This window comes from Amblyraja radiata, chromosome 8 (assembly GCF_010909765.2).
Source record: "Amblyraja radiata isolate CabotCenter1 chromosome 8, sAmbRad1.1.pri, whole genome shotgun sequence".
Taxonomy (NCBI): domain Eukaryota; kingdom Metazoa; phylum Chordata; class Chondrichthyes; order Rajiformes; family Rajidae; genus Amblyraja; species Amblyraja radiata.
The window spans coordinates 69,812,547-69,826,881 of record NC_045963.1 but is presented as its reverse complement, the minus strand read 5'-3'; the positions used below and the strand labels follow the sequence as shown (position 1 = coordinate 69,826,881).

Below are 14,335 nucleotides of genomic sequence, written 5' to 3'. Positions count from 1 at the left end.
GTTTCTGGGAATGATCATTTCAAAAAGGGACTATATTATAAAAAATATGAAGGTATATTTCCATGCTGTATTCCATTCGATCAATCAATCAGTAAGTGTTTCATCTCAGCTGAGGTGAAGAGCAGGCTTTTAGTTTAGTTTAGAGATACAGCGATGGAAATGGGCCCTTCAGCCCATCGAGTCCACGCCGACCAACGATCACGCCATACACTAATTCTATCCCACACTCGAGAGACAATTTTGCAGGAGCCAATTAACCTACAAACCCGCACGTCTTTAGCATGTTGGAGGAAAACCGGAGAAAACCCACGCAGGTCACGGGGAGAACGAGCAAACTCCGTACAGACAGCACCCGTAGTCGGGATGGAACCTGGGTCTCGGGCGCCGTGAGGCAGTAACTCTACCGCTGCGCCAATGAGTAGACGTTGTTTCTCACTCTCAGTTGTTTGATAATATATTTTCTTCACGTGCTCAGGAAACCTGTGATTATTAACTTCAAAGGAATATAATGAACTATGTGGAACAGGTTGAGTATAAGTTAGCTGTAAGCTGATCGAGACGAGCTGAAACCATGTAGGCCTGATCTCTGCTGTGGCAGATGTAAGGTTTTTTGATTAACATTGCTGTCTCTTGGAAGAAATACCAGCCTTGCCTTTTTCATTGCACTATCCAGAGACCCCTTGCTAGGAGGTCTACGGCCAGTTGATGATACAATGGGGCTCCTCTTGTCAGAGTGCAAGATGTACCAGCATTTGTTATCTAGGCTCTGAAATGAAAATGCCGACCTGGATGAATTATCGGAGGTTATCTGTGAAATTAAATGAAGAGTCTACGCGATCAAGAAAGAGGATTTGAAAAATGAAACAAAGTGTACATCATCATCTCCGGGCTTTAATATAGCATATTGGGCATGTATACAATGTGGAAATGTGACTGGTAATTCTGTACAAGGGAAGATATCACAGGCCATTTTTAGCCGTGTCTAAGTAACCTTAAAAGGCTTAGTTAGTTAGTGAACGAATATTAATACATTTATAATTTACTTAAAAATCCAAGTTGCTTTGGTATTTGACTTTGAATGCATTGAAGTTTTTTTGATTTATGACAAAGAACTGTATTATAATTGCAACATATAGATGGATTGACGTTGAATTTTGTTCTCTCCTTTTACATGTATTTGGCTTGTAGTACCTCTTTAATGCCTTGCCCTTTAAGACATGCTTGTTTGGACACACACTGTCAAACTTTGGCAACGGTTGGCTCAAAGGTTGCTCATTCCTTCAGTATTTCCGAGAGTGCTCCGTGATTGATGGAACTGCCCACGATGCTTTAGAAGGGAATGAAGTAACAAAGTGCTCGAAGAGTTTCCATTTGTACTCCGCTAACATGGGCACACACGGTGGCGCAGCGGTAGAGTTGCTGCCTCACAGCGCCAGGGACCCGGGTTCCATCCTGACCATGGGTGCTGTCTCTACGGAGTTTGTACCTTCTCCCCGTGACCTGTACGCGTTTTCTCCGTGTGCTCCGGTTTCATCCCACATTCCCACTTTTTTAGTTTGGAGATACAGCATGGAAATAGGCCCTTCGACCCACCGAGTCCACGCCGACCAGCTGTCTCTTTGGCCCACTGAGTCTGCGCCAACCAATATAACTATAAACTAAACGCTATGCTCAACTAAACTGAATTAAGCTGACGAAGGGTCTCGACCTGAAACGTCACCCATTCCTTCGCTCCATAGATGCTGCCTGTCCCGCTGAGTTTCTCCAGCATTTTTGTCCACCTTTGATTGTTCCAGCATCTGCAGTTCCTTCTTAAACAACAGGTCTCTACCTAAGTTTCTCACGTTTGACCTATCCAAGTCACCTTGCAGCCTCCTAGCATCCTCCTCACAGGGAACTTCTTGAAGGCAAATTAAACATGGAAAGATTGATGCATGAATAGGCCATTTGGCCCATTCGGCCGTGGGGGGCCGAATGGCCTATTCCTGCACCAATTTTTCCATGTTTAATTTGCCTTCAAGAAGTTCCCTGTCTGCAATAATAATGTTTCTTTGATTGGTTCAAAGGGTAAACAAGGAAAGTATCTGTGCGATGAAATGACTATTTCACAATTTACCACAATTAACTTGGGTTTTCTCCCAATTCCTGGCACCTGGGTATATTTAGCTCTGCATCTCGATTGACTGCTGTGATCTGTGAACTAAACATTAACAAAAAGGCATCGTTCATGAAACTGTTTGGTAGAGTCATATACAATCCCAACACTGAATCACTGAGTGATGTAGGCTGATGACACTGTATAAAACAAAAAGCCTCTACTGTTAGAAATTGTCAAGAGTCAAGAGTCTTGGGCCTGTCCCACAGGCGATTTAAAAAAAAGGCAACTACAGGCGACTAGTTTGTCACCACATGTTCGCTGGTGGATGTCGGGCGTAGTCTCCTCAGTAGCGTTTCTGGTCGCCGCTAAATTTTCAACCTGGTGAAAATTTTTCGCCGACAGTGGGTTTGGCGCCATTGAGCGTAGCTTGACTTCTCCTGACGTGCGTGCTGTTGTAGGTTGTTGCCAGGATGACGAAGGTTGTCGCCGGTTTTTCGGCGACCTGCAACGACTATGACAGTCGCCGGCAGTTGCCTAAAAAATCGGCAAGTTTGACAGGCCCATCAAGAGTGTTTTATTGTCAAATGTCCCAAAGTGGAACAATGACATTTTTACTTGCAGCAGTACAACAAATGTGTATCCAGAGAACACTGTAAACACCATAATAATCAACAACAAAAGTTCAGTATATATATATTTTTATCATGAGACTACTAAACACTGCAACCTCCAAATAAGCTCCAAACAATATATAATAAACAAGCAATAATAGTGCAAAGATAAATAATGTCCCCAAGTCTATGTAGTTTGGAGTTTAGATGGTGGTTGTCATGTTTAATAGCCTGATGGCTGTGGGGAAGTAGCTATTCCTGAACCTGGATGTTACAGTTTTCAGGCTCCTGTACCTTCTTCCCGATGGCAGGGTTGAAATGAGAGCGTGGCCAGGGTGGTGTGGGTCTCTGATGATGCTGGCTGCCTTTTTGAGGCAGCGACTCCTGTAGATCCCTTCGATGGTGGGGAGGTCAGTACCCGTGATGTGATGGACTGGGCAGTGTTCACCACTATTTGCAGTCTCCTTTGCTCCTGGGCGTTCGAGTTGCTGAACCAGGCTGTGATGCAACGTCTTGAACTAAATAGGTGTTTTTTTTAAAATCATACTGCATGCTGCTGTGTGATGAAAGATCTTAAACTTTAGACAATGCCTACTGCCTCGCCAACAGTCTGTCTGTCCTTTCTTTTTGATATTTTTAGCATGTGTTAAAAAGTATGTTTTAGTGTTCCTTGGTTTGTTTTATGTGGGGGGGGGGGGTTGGGGGGAAACTTTTTTTCAATCTCTTACCTCGACGGAGATGTGATTTTTTCCGTGTCGTATCTCCGTCCGTACTGCGGCCTAACATCGTGGAGTTGGCGGCCTTTCGTGGAGACCGACCCAGCGCTCCAAGCCGCGGGAGTCTGCGGGACTTTAACATCGCGGAGCTTGCGATCCCTTTGCCGGCGATCGAAGCTCCAACAGCGGGGACTTTAACATTGTGAAGCCCGCGGTCTCTGGGAAGAAGAGACCGACTCGGGAGCTCCGTGCCGCGGAGAGAGTTTCAACCGCCCTGACACGGGAGTTTCAATCACCCCATCGGGGGCTTCGTTTCTTCATCTATGGGGGGGCTTTGATCACCCCGACTGCGGATGATTTGACCGCCCCGACCGTGGGAGAACAAAAGGAAGAAGATTGAACTTTATAACCTTCCACCACAGTGAGGAATGTGGAATCCACTGTGGTGGATGTATATGTTAACTTTTATGTGGTTGTGTGTCCTGTTGCTTTTCACTTAGTATGGCTTAGTATGGTAACTGAAATATAACTGTACCTCAATTGGTACATGTGACAATAAACTTGAAACCTTGAAACAGTTTAGGCAATACCTGCAGCTCTGGTCGCCCCCATTACAGGAACGGTGTGGAGGCCTTGGAGAGGGTGCAGAAGAGGCTTGCCAGAATGTTGCCTGGATTAGATGGTATTAACTGCAAGGAGACAATTAGCAACATGTTAGGACTTCATTGGTGAACTGAATGTATACATGTGGATAAAGGATTAGTTGTCCAAATGGTACGACTTCCAAAAGCAGTCTTTTTGTTCTATGCTTTATCATTACCCATAACAATTTCTACCTCAATGCAATGCTTTCTATATGAAATATTTATGTCATGTCTTTTGATTTTTTAAAGTTCTCAATCTGTCAGGGTCAACTTGAAAGAATATGGATGTATTTCAAAGCATTGTTACACAATATTAAAAAAAAGGATGTTAAATTGAATATGTGTCTTTCTTTAATTAGTCACTGTGGGTCAAGGGCCAAATGATGAGGAAAACTCCACATTCTTCCTCGACCACACAACCTCTACTAACACTCTACTCCACCTAGCGGAGCTGGTCCTCACCCTCAACAACTTCTCCATTGACTCCTCCCACTTCCTCCAAGTCCAAGGCATAGCTATGGGCACCCGCATGGGCCCCAGCGATGCCTGCCTCTTTGTAGGGTACGTCGAACAATCCCTGTTCCAGGCGTCCACTGGCCCTATCCCCGAACTCTACCTCCGCTACATTGAAGACTGCATCGGTGCTACCTCCTGCGCCCATGCAGAACTCATGGACTTCATCAACTTCACCACCAATTTTCATCTTGCACTCAAATTTAGTTTAGTTTAGAGATACAGCGCGGACACAGGCCCTTCGGCGCCGACCAGCGATCCCCGGATATTAACACTATCCTACACACACTAGGGACAATTTGTACATTTACCAAGCCAATTAACCTCCAAATCTGTAATTCTTTGGAGTGTGGGAGGAAACCAAAGATCTCAGAGAAAACCCACGCAGGTCATGGGGAGAACGTACAAACTCTGTACAGACAGCACCCTAAGTCGGGATCGAACCCGGGTCTCCGGCGCTGCATTCGCTGTAAGGCAGCAACTCTACCGCTGCGCCACCATGCCAGACACCTCCTTCCCCTTTCTTGATCTCACAGTCTCCATCACGGGAAATAGACTGATGTTGCATAAACTATTGATCAGTCGTCGCATACAAAACATAATCTTCCAAAATTTCCGCCACCTCCAACGCAGAGACCGTTCCCTCTGAAACTCCCTGGTTAACTCATCCATTCCCACCCCAACCACCCCTTCCCCAGGTATCTTCCCCAGCAACCGCAGAAGATGCGACACCTGTCTCTATACCTCCTCCCTCGACTCTGTCCAGGGACCCTGACAGTCCTTTCATGTAAGGCAGAAGTTCACTTGTACCTCCTCCAACCTCATCTACTGTATCCGTTGTTCAAGATGTGGACTCTTATACATCGGCGAGACCAAATGTAGACTGGGCGATCGTTTTGTTGAACACCTTCGCTCAGCCCGCCTGATCTCCCGTTGCCAAACACTTTAATTCTCCTTCCCATTCCCACACAGACCTTTCTGTCCTAGGCCTCCTCCATTGTCAGAGTGAGGCTAAACGCAAATTGGAGGAACAGCATCTCATATTTCACCTGGGCAGTGGTATGAATATTGATTTCTCTCACTTCAAGTAGCCCCGGCATTCCCTCTCTCTCCATCCCTCCCCCACCCAAGTCGCACCAGCTTCTTGTTCTCACCCAACAAACAGCTAACAATGGCCTATTTACTTTATCATCGTTACTTTTTTGCATATCTTTCATTCATTGTTCTTTATCTCTCTACATCACCTTCTATATCTCTCGTTTCCCTTATCCCTAACCAGTCTGAAGAAGGGTCTCGACCCGAAACGTCACCCATCCCTTCTCTCCAGAGATGCTGCCTGTCCCCGCTGAGTTACTCCAGCTTTTTGTGTCTATCTTTGGTGCATGGATAGGACAGGTTTGGAGGGATATGGGCCAAACGCGGGCAGGTGGGACTAGTGTAGATGGGACATGTTGGCCGGTGTGGGCAAGATGGGCCGAAGGGCCTGTTTCCACACTGTATCACTCTATGACATAGTGGGTGACCTAATGACGGACAGCAAGGCACAAAATGGTGGTGTGATGTGGGAATCACAAGAGACCCTCTCACACCCTCTGTCATTTCATCTCCGACTTTTGTCCAACCATCTGAATGAGAAAAAAGCTCCTCACTTGTATCAACCTATTACCTGCTCGGTTTTGTCCTGCACCTCCTCTCTTCAAGCTTTATTTCCCCCCTTCCCCACCCTACAATCATAGAAAGGTCCCGACCCAAAACATCACCTATCCATGTTCTCCACAGATGCTGCCTGACCTGCTGAGTTACTCCAGCTCTTTGTATCTCTCAACCAGCATCTTCTGTCCCTTTTTATTGCATTTTTTGACAATCTGTTAGCTAAGATGATGACCAACACACATCAATCCGTTTTCTGTAGAATAATTATGATCAGTTATAACTTCAATGGGTTGTGAAATGGCCCGTTCACAAGCAGCAGTTCACATTTCGTGCCACCCGATGGTAGGATGGTAGCATTGTTCAGTTTTAAGGAGAGAACTTCACTAATGTGAGACGCTGCTTCCAATATTCATGGCTGGCCCACCAAAGCGTTCAAAGAACATTAAGAAAAAAATGGGATTTTACTCCATCAAATAAGCCCTTAAAGCTAACGTTTAAGAGTTAAAGTTGCAAAAAATTGTTGGTGCATACAAATTGTAGTGTGACTATTTTTGTTCATGAAACTGCAATGCCAATGACAGGACACGGTGGAGCAGCAGTATAGTTGCTGTCTGTGTGGAGTTTGCATGTTCTCCCCATGACCCGCGTGGGTTTTCTCCGGTTGCTCTGGTTTCCACCCACACTCCAAAGACATGTGGATTTGTTGGAAAATTGGCTTTGGTAAATAGTCCCCAGTGTGTGGGATAGTGTTGGTGTGTGGGTTGGCGTAGATTCGGCGGGCCACAGGGCCTGTTTCCGCGCTGTATCTCTAAACTAAACTAAGGTATGAATTCCCAATGCCACTGCTTCTCTGGAGATTGGTCAGCAGGGGGATTTTAGTTTAGTTTAGTTTTAGAGATAGTGTTGAAACAGGCCCTTCAGCATACCGGGTCCGCACCGACGAATGTTCACATGTACACTAGTTCTATCCCACACACTAGGGACAATTTTTACAGAAGCCAAATTAACCTACAAACTAACACGTCTTTGGAATGTTGGAGTAAACTCACATGGTCACGGGAGGACGTGCAAACTCCGTACAGACAGCACCCATAATCAGGATTGAACCCGGGTCTCTGGCGCTGTGAGGCAGCAACTCCACCGTGACGCCCCATCTAAACTTCAATAAGTGTTTTTGTTTAATTGAAGCATCCGTCTCTTCTAGTATATCTGACATAGGGTTACGATTTAATAGGAATCTGAGGGGTAACTTTTTCACACAAAGGGTGGTGGGCGTATGGAATGAGCTGCCAGAGGAGGTAGTTGAGGCTGGGACTATCTCAAGAAACAGTTAGACAGGTACATGGATAGGACAGGTTTGGAAGGATATGGACCAAACATGGGCAGGTGGGACTGGTGTAGCTGGGTATGGTTGGCCTGTGTGGGCAAGTTGGGCCAAAGCTGTTTCCACACGGTATCACCCTGTGACTCTATCTAGCATAGGTGTTAAGTTTTTGTTAGACTCTCCCTCTAAATTAGAAACAATAGAAATAATGCAAAATGATTCTTGCAGTTGAACGAGAGGAGTTACCACCATTTTAAATTCTTCTCAAAATCCAGTCATTTGTGTTGTTACATTTTCTATTACCCATTCTGTTTAATAAATCAATTATTTGTGATTGTTCATTCAGTAAAGTGCACTGTGTGTTAACATTATGCTGCACAGATGAAACTCACTCTCTGAGCTGTGCTGTGTCTGTTCATTTTATCCTGTTGTGCTCCAGCTATGAAAGGCAAGCGATCGGCTGGGAATCTGACTCTCTTCTCTTCAATCACTCTTAGTCTGGCTATTTGTTTAATATTGTCACATATGCCGAAGTACAAAGAGAAGCTTCCGTTTGCGTCAAAGAAAATAGGGTTCAAATACAATCAAGATGTCCGCAGGGCGCAGATAAGAGGATAAAGGGCACAACATTTAGTGCAAAGATATAATATTGAAGTCCGATTCAGTTCGAGGGTCTCCACTGAGGTAGATGGGAGGTCAGGACAGCTCTCTAGTTGGTGAGAGGACGGTTCAGTTGCCTGATACAGCCGGGAAGAAACTGTCCCTGAATCTGGAGGTGTGCGTTCGTTTTCACACTTCTGTACCTCTTGCCCGATGGGAGAGGGGAGACGAGGGAGTGGCCGGTGTGAGACTGGTCCTTGATGATGCTGCTGGCCTTGCCGAGGCATCGTGAGGTGTAGATGGAGTCGATGGAAGAGGGGTTAGTTTGTGTGTGATGGTCTGGGCTGCGTCCACAATTCGCTGCGATTTCTTGTGATCTTGGATGGAGCTGTTCCCAATAGCTGGCAAGATAATCAGGTGAAAGATAAAATGATCACCCTACCCTGCCAAATGGACATTGTCTGTCCATTTCTTCCATAGATCCAAATGCTTTGCGTTGCATGCAAGCTGGTAAAATCATACAACTGACCTCACCAAAACGTGGCCCAGATAGGACAATGAAATTCTTGCTTTGCTTCAGCACAACAGAATATAGAAGGCATGAATACAGAACAGATCAGTGTGTCCATATACCATTGTATAAATATATACACACATCAATAAATAAAACAGATAAAGTGCAACTAAACAGATAATGGGCTATTAATGTTCAGAGTTTTGTTTGAATGGGTGATGGCTGTGGGGAAGAACTCCTGAAGAACTATGGGGAAGAGTACCTAGTCGTAGGTACTCGTGGCATCAAGTAGGTCGGGGTGTTTTTCCAGCATGATGAAAAATGTCCACGAGTAAAAAAGGTCGTGAAAGTGGGACAGTCCCCTTCAAGAATCAATTGGTGTCCTTGCAGTAGGTTTGCGGGTGTGTTTCATAAGGTCATAGGTGATAGGAGCAGAATTAGGCCATTCGGCCCATCGAGTCTACTCCGCCATTCAGTCATGTCTGATCTATCTCTCCCCCCTCACCCCATTCTCCTGCCTTCTCCCCGTAACCCCTGGCACCCGTTCTTGGTTCTTGGTTTCTTGGTCCTCCAAAATATTCCAAATGGAATTTAAACTGGTGGTGGAGGGAGGGCTTAAGCCAGAAAGGGTTATTGGGAAGAAAGAGCTACTTTAAATTTAGTTGCATCTGGTTGGGTAACTATAGTAGGGTGGTGATTATTCCATGCTTTAATTGTGCGGGGGAAGAACGAATTGCTGTACACATCTGCCTTTGTAGCTGGGATCACAAATTGGATCGAATGCCCTCGTCTGCTCTTAATTGGTTTGGGTTTGGTGTAGGTCTTGTAGTCTATGTCGAGCTGACCCGTACTAATCAAATGTTTCTCAATGATGAAAGTTCTCGAGGAGCTTGATGGACCAGGCAGCTTCTGTGGATGGGAACGGACAGACGATGTTTCGGGTCGGGACTCCCCAGCCTTGTACGTCTCCTTGGGATGTGATGTGTTGGATTGAGCTGATCATTTCGAGTTGACACCAATGCAATGACATCTGACGAACCGAACCTTGCTGTTAGCAGAATGAGTTTCACATCCTGTTGGAGTTACTGTTGGACGAGTCAAAATGCAATCAATGCTACTTCCCAAGTGTGGTCAGTTCTGATGCCTCTCGCCGAAAATGCATGCCCGCGGTAGTGTTTTTATCCCCCTGTTTTCGTAACTACCCAGAAGTTTGCAAAGAACAGAAGTGAGACGAGTGATGTGCTAAGCACTTGTGCTATCTCCAATCTAGATCAATAAATCAAGTGATCGTCATTCACATTTAGACCCAAATTGCTGGAGTAACTCAGCGGGACTGGCAATTCTGGAGAGAAGGAATGGGTGACGTTTCGGGTCGACACCCTTCAGATTTTCAGTCTGAAGAAGGGTCTCGACCCAAAACATTTTTTCAATTTCTTTCTTACCTTGCCGGAGATGAGATTGTTTTCCGCATCGTATCTCCGGTCGCTCTGCGGCCTAACATCATGGAGTTGGAGGCCTCGCTCGGGACTGACTTGGAGCCCCACCACGCTCCAAGCCGCAGGAGATTGGGCGTCGGGGCGGTCTCAGCTCCCCCGCGCCGGGCGATCGGACCCCGGGTCGGGGCTCGTCGCCCCGACCCGGGGTCCGATCGCCCGGCGCGGGGGAGCTGAGATCCCCCCGATGTGGGAGTTTGATCGTCTCGACGCGGAGGGCCCGACCACCAGCTACAGTAGCCAAGATTGTCCCGGCAACGGAGGGCTCGAGGCCCCCGACCGCGGGAGAGGAAAGAAGGGAAGAGATTGAACTTTTTTCCACCTTCCATCGCAGTGAGGAATGTGGGAGTCACTGTGGTGGATGTTTATGTTAAAATGCATTTTGTGTGTCTTGTTGCTTATTTGTATGACCGTATGGCAAATCAAATTCCTCGTATGGTGCAAAACATACTTGGCTAATAAAATATGATTATGATTATGATGATTTGGTCGATTATGTAATTACTTTTTATTGGCAGGTTTATGGCTGATTAATATTAAATGGCTTCCTTGTATTTTTTAATGAATAATTGAATGTTATGCTTATTCCAGGAATCAGGGTGACCTAATGATTATGCAAATCGGTTGATTTTAACCCTGTATTTATCGCCAGGTGAGTATTGCTGACATTCGGAGAGGTGACATTGGGCCTGAGTTTAGTGTTACTCAAGCCTCATGTAATCATTTCTCTCAGGAGTTGAAGGAAAGGTGGACAATACATAGCCCACTGTGTTCACTGGGTTATTTTCTCATGGATCAATTGCCAATGTGGTACCAGGAACTGGACAGCCATTAAACCCAAGCACTTTCCCATTAATTTCTATCAGCCTGTAAATAAAAGCAAGACACTTCATCCGTCCTTCGACCAAGTCCTTCAGAAGGTTGAATGAAAAGATGCTGCCCTTTCTGATATTAGTCAGCACGGAGGCGCAGCAGTAGAGTTGCTGCCTCACAGCACCAGAGACCCGGGTTCCATCCTGACCACGGGTGCTGTATGTACGAAGTTTGTACATTCTCCTGGAGTATTGTGTACAGTTTTGGTCTCCAAATCTGAGGAAAGACATTCTTGCCATAGAGGATTTGAGTATAGGAGCAGGGAGGTTCTACTGCAGTTGTACAGGGTCTTGGTGAGACCACACCTGGAGTATTGCGTACAGTTTTGGTCTCCTAATCTGAGGAAAGACATTCTTGCCATAGAGGGAGTACAGAGAAGGTTCACCAGACTGATTCCTGGGATGTCAAGACTTTCATATGAAGAAAGACTGGATAGACTCGGCTTGTACGCTAGAATTTAGAGGATTGAGGGGGATCTTATAGAAACGTACAAAATTCTTAAGGGGTTGGGACAGGCTAGATGCAGGAAGATTGTTCCCGATGTTGGGGAAGTCCAGAACTAGGGGTCACAGTTTAAGGATAAAGGGGAAATCCTTTAGAACCGAGATGAGAAAAAGTTTTTCACACAGAGAGTGGTAAATCTGTGGAACTCTCTGCCACAGAAGATAGTTGAGGCCAATTCATTGGCTAATTTAAGAGGGAGTTAGATGTGGCCCTTGTGGCTAAAGGGATCAGGGGGTATGGAGAGAAGGCAGGTACAGGATACTGAGTTGGATGATCAGCCATGATCATATTGAATGGCGGTGCAGGCTCGAAGGGCCGAATGGCCTCTACTCGTGCACCTATTTTCTATGTTTCTATCTATGACCTGCGTGGGTTTTCTCCGGGTGCTCCAGTTTCCTCCCACACTCCAATGATGTACAGGTTTGTAGGCTAATTGGCTTCTGTAAAATGTAAATTGTCCCCAGTGTGTGTGTGGGACGGTGCTAGTTGGCGGGGTGGTCGGTTAACTGTAGGTAAATTGGCTTGGTGTAAGTGTAAATTGTCCCTAGTGTGTGTGGGATAATGTTAGTGTGCAGGGATCGCTGGTCAGTGCGGCCTGTTTCCGTGCTGTATCTCTAAACTAAAAGAGTCTCGACCCGAAACGTCACCCATTCCTTCTCTCCAGAGACGCTGCCTGTCCCGTTGAGTTACTCCAGCACTTTGTGTCCATCTTCAGTGTAAACCAGTCTCTGCAGTTCCTTCCGGCACATTTGATCTGATCCATTGGTCTGTCTAATAAGTGCAATGTTTATCCACATGCAGTCAGTCCTATGTTTCAAACAAAAATAATAATTCTGCATATACGTAAATTCAAATCAAAGAATAATATTTTGTGAATAGGCAAAATAATCTGGCCCACAGAGGCTCGGAGGTTATTGGGTAAGCATTTATTAAAATAATCAAATATAAAATCCAACATTTTTTTATAAGTATAAAGATTCATGTTACCGATTGGTTTGTTGTCGGTTTGGTTTAGTGTCACGTGTGAAGAGCTTTTGTTGCGTGCTAACCAGTCAGCGGAAAGACAATACATGATTACAATCCAGCCATTTACAGTGTACAGATACATGATAAGGGAGTAATGTTTAGTGCAAGGTAAAGCCGATCAAGGATAGTCCGATGGTCACCAAAGAGGTATAGTGGTTCAGCACTGCTCCCTAGTTGTGCTTCACTACATTGCATTCAGATTGCAGATTCCCTCCATTGCATTGCCTTTCAGAGAATAAATGCTTATACACAATAAGTATTACCCTGTGACTAGTGGTGGGCCTCAGGGTTCGATGCTGGCTAGGCCCGTTACTGTTTGCCATCTACATCAAAGATTTGGATGAGAACATACAGGGCAAGATGAGCACGTTTGCTGATGATACAAAAGTGAGTGGTTTTGCAGATAGTGAAGATGGTTGTGAACGATTGCAGCAGGATCTGGATCGATTGGCCAGGTGGGCGGAGGAATGGTTGATGGAATTTAATACAGAGAAGTGTGAGGTGTTGCATTTTGGGATGTTGAACAAGGGCAGGACCTACACAGTGAATGGTAGGCCTCTGGGCAGTGTTGTAGAGCAGAGGGGTCTAGGAGTACAGGTGCATGGTTCCTTGAAGGTCGAGTTGCAGGTAGATAAGGTGGTCAAAAAGGCTTTTGGCACTTTGGCCTTCATCAGTCAGAGTATTGAGTATAGATGTTGGGAGGTCATGTTACAGTTGTATAAGACGTTGGTGAGGCCGCATTTAGAATATTGTGTTCAGTTCTGGGCACCATGTTATAGGACAGATATTGTCAAACTTGAAAGGATTCAGAAAAGATTTACGAGGATGTTGCCAGGACTAGAGGGTGTGAGCTATAGGGAGAGGTTGAGTAGGCTGGGTCTCTATTCCATGGAGCGCAGGGGGATGAGGGGTGATCTTATAGAGGTGTACAAAATCATGAGAGGAATAGATCGGGTAGATGCAGAGTCTCTAGCCCAGTGTAAGGGAATCGAGGACCAGAGGACATAGGTTCAAGGTGAAGGGGAAAAAGATTTAATAGGAATCTGAGGGGTACCTTTTTCACACAAAGGGTAGTGGGTGTATGGGACGAGCTGCCAGAGGAGGTAGTTGAGGCTGGGACTATCCCAACGTTTAAGAAACAGTTAGATAGGTACATGGATAGGACATGTTTGGAAGGATATGGACCAAACGTGGGCAGGTGGGACTAGTGTAGCTGGGACATGTTGGATAGTGAGGGCAAGTTGGGCTGAAGGGCCTGTTTCCACACTGTATCACTCCATGACTTGTGACTTAAAGGAAAGTAGGTGCTGGCAATCTGAAATAAATGAAGAGAGGGACGCACAGTGGCGCAGCGGTAGAGTTGCTGCCTCACAGCGCAGGGACCCGGGTTCCATCCTGACTACGGGCGTTGTCTGTACGGAGATTGCACGTTCTCCCCGTGATCTGCGTGGGTTTTCTCCGGGATCTCAACGTTTAAGAAACAGTGAGAGAGGTACTTGGATAGGACAAGTTTGGAAGGATATGGACCAAACGCGGGCAGGTGGGACTAGTATAGCTGGGGCATGTAGTGTGCAAGTTGGGCCTGTTTCCACCGTGTGCGGACGAGATGCCGAAGCAAAGAAATGGAAGCCAAATAACCAAATGGAAACGAGGCCGAAACGCCAAATAACCGAAAGGGCGGGAAGCCTAAAAGCCAACTAACCAAAAGGCTACGTCGCCTAAAAGCAAACTCACTGAATGGCCGCTCTGTCGAAACGCTACTTACC

At 45.9% G+C, this 14,335-nt stretch overlaps 1 protein-coding gene across 4 annotated transcripts in view; it reads left to right on the top strand.

Moving 5' to 3' along the window:
• The window catches only part of ralgapa2 (Ral GTPase activating protein catalytic subunit alpha 2), a 462,100-nt gene that overhangs the window by 67,897 nt on the left and 379,868 nt on the right, over positions 1-14,335 (top strand). The gene's annotated exons all lie outside the window — the stretch shown is intronic.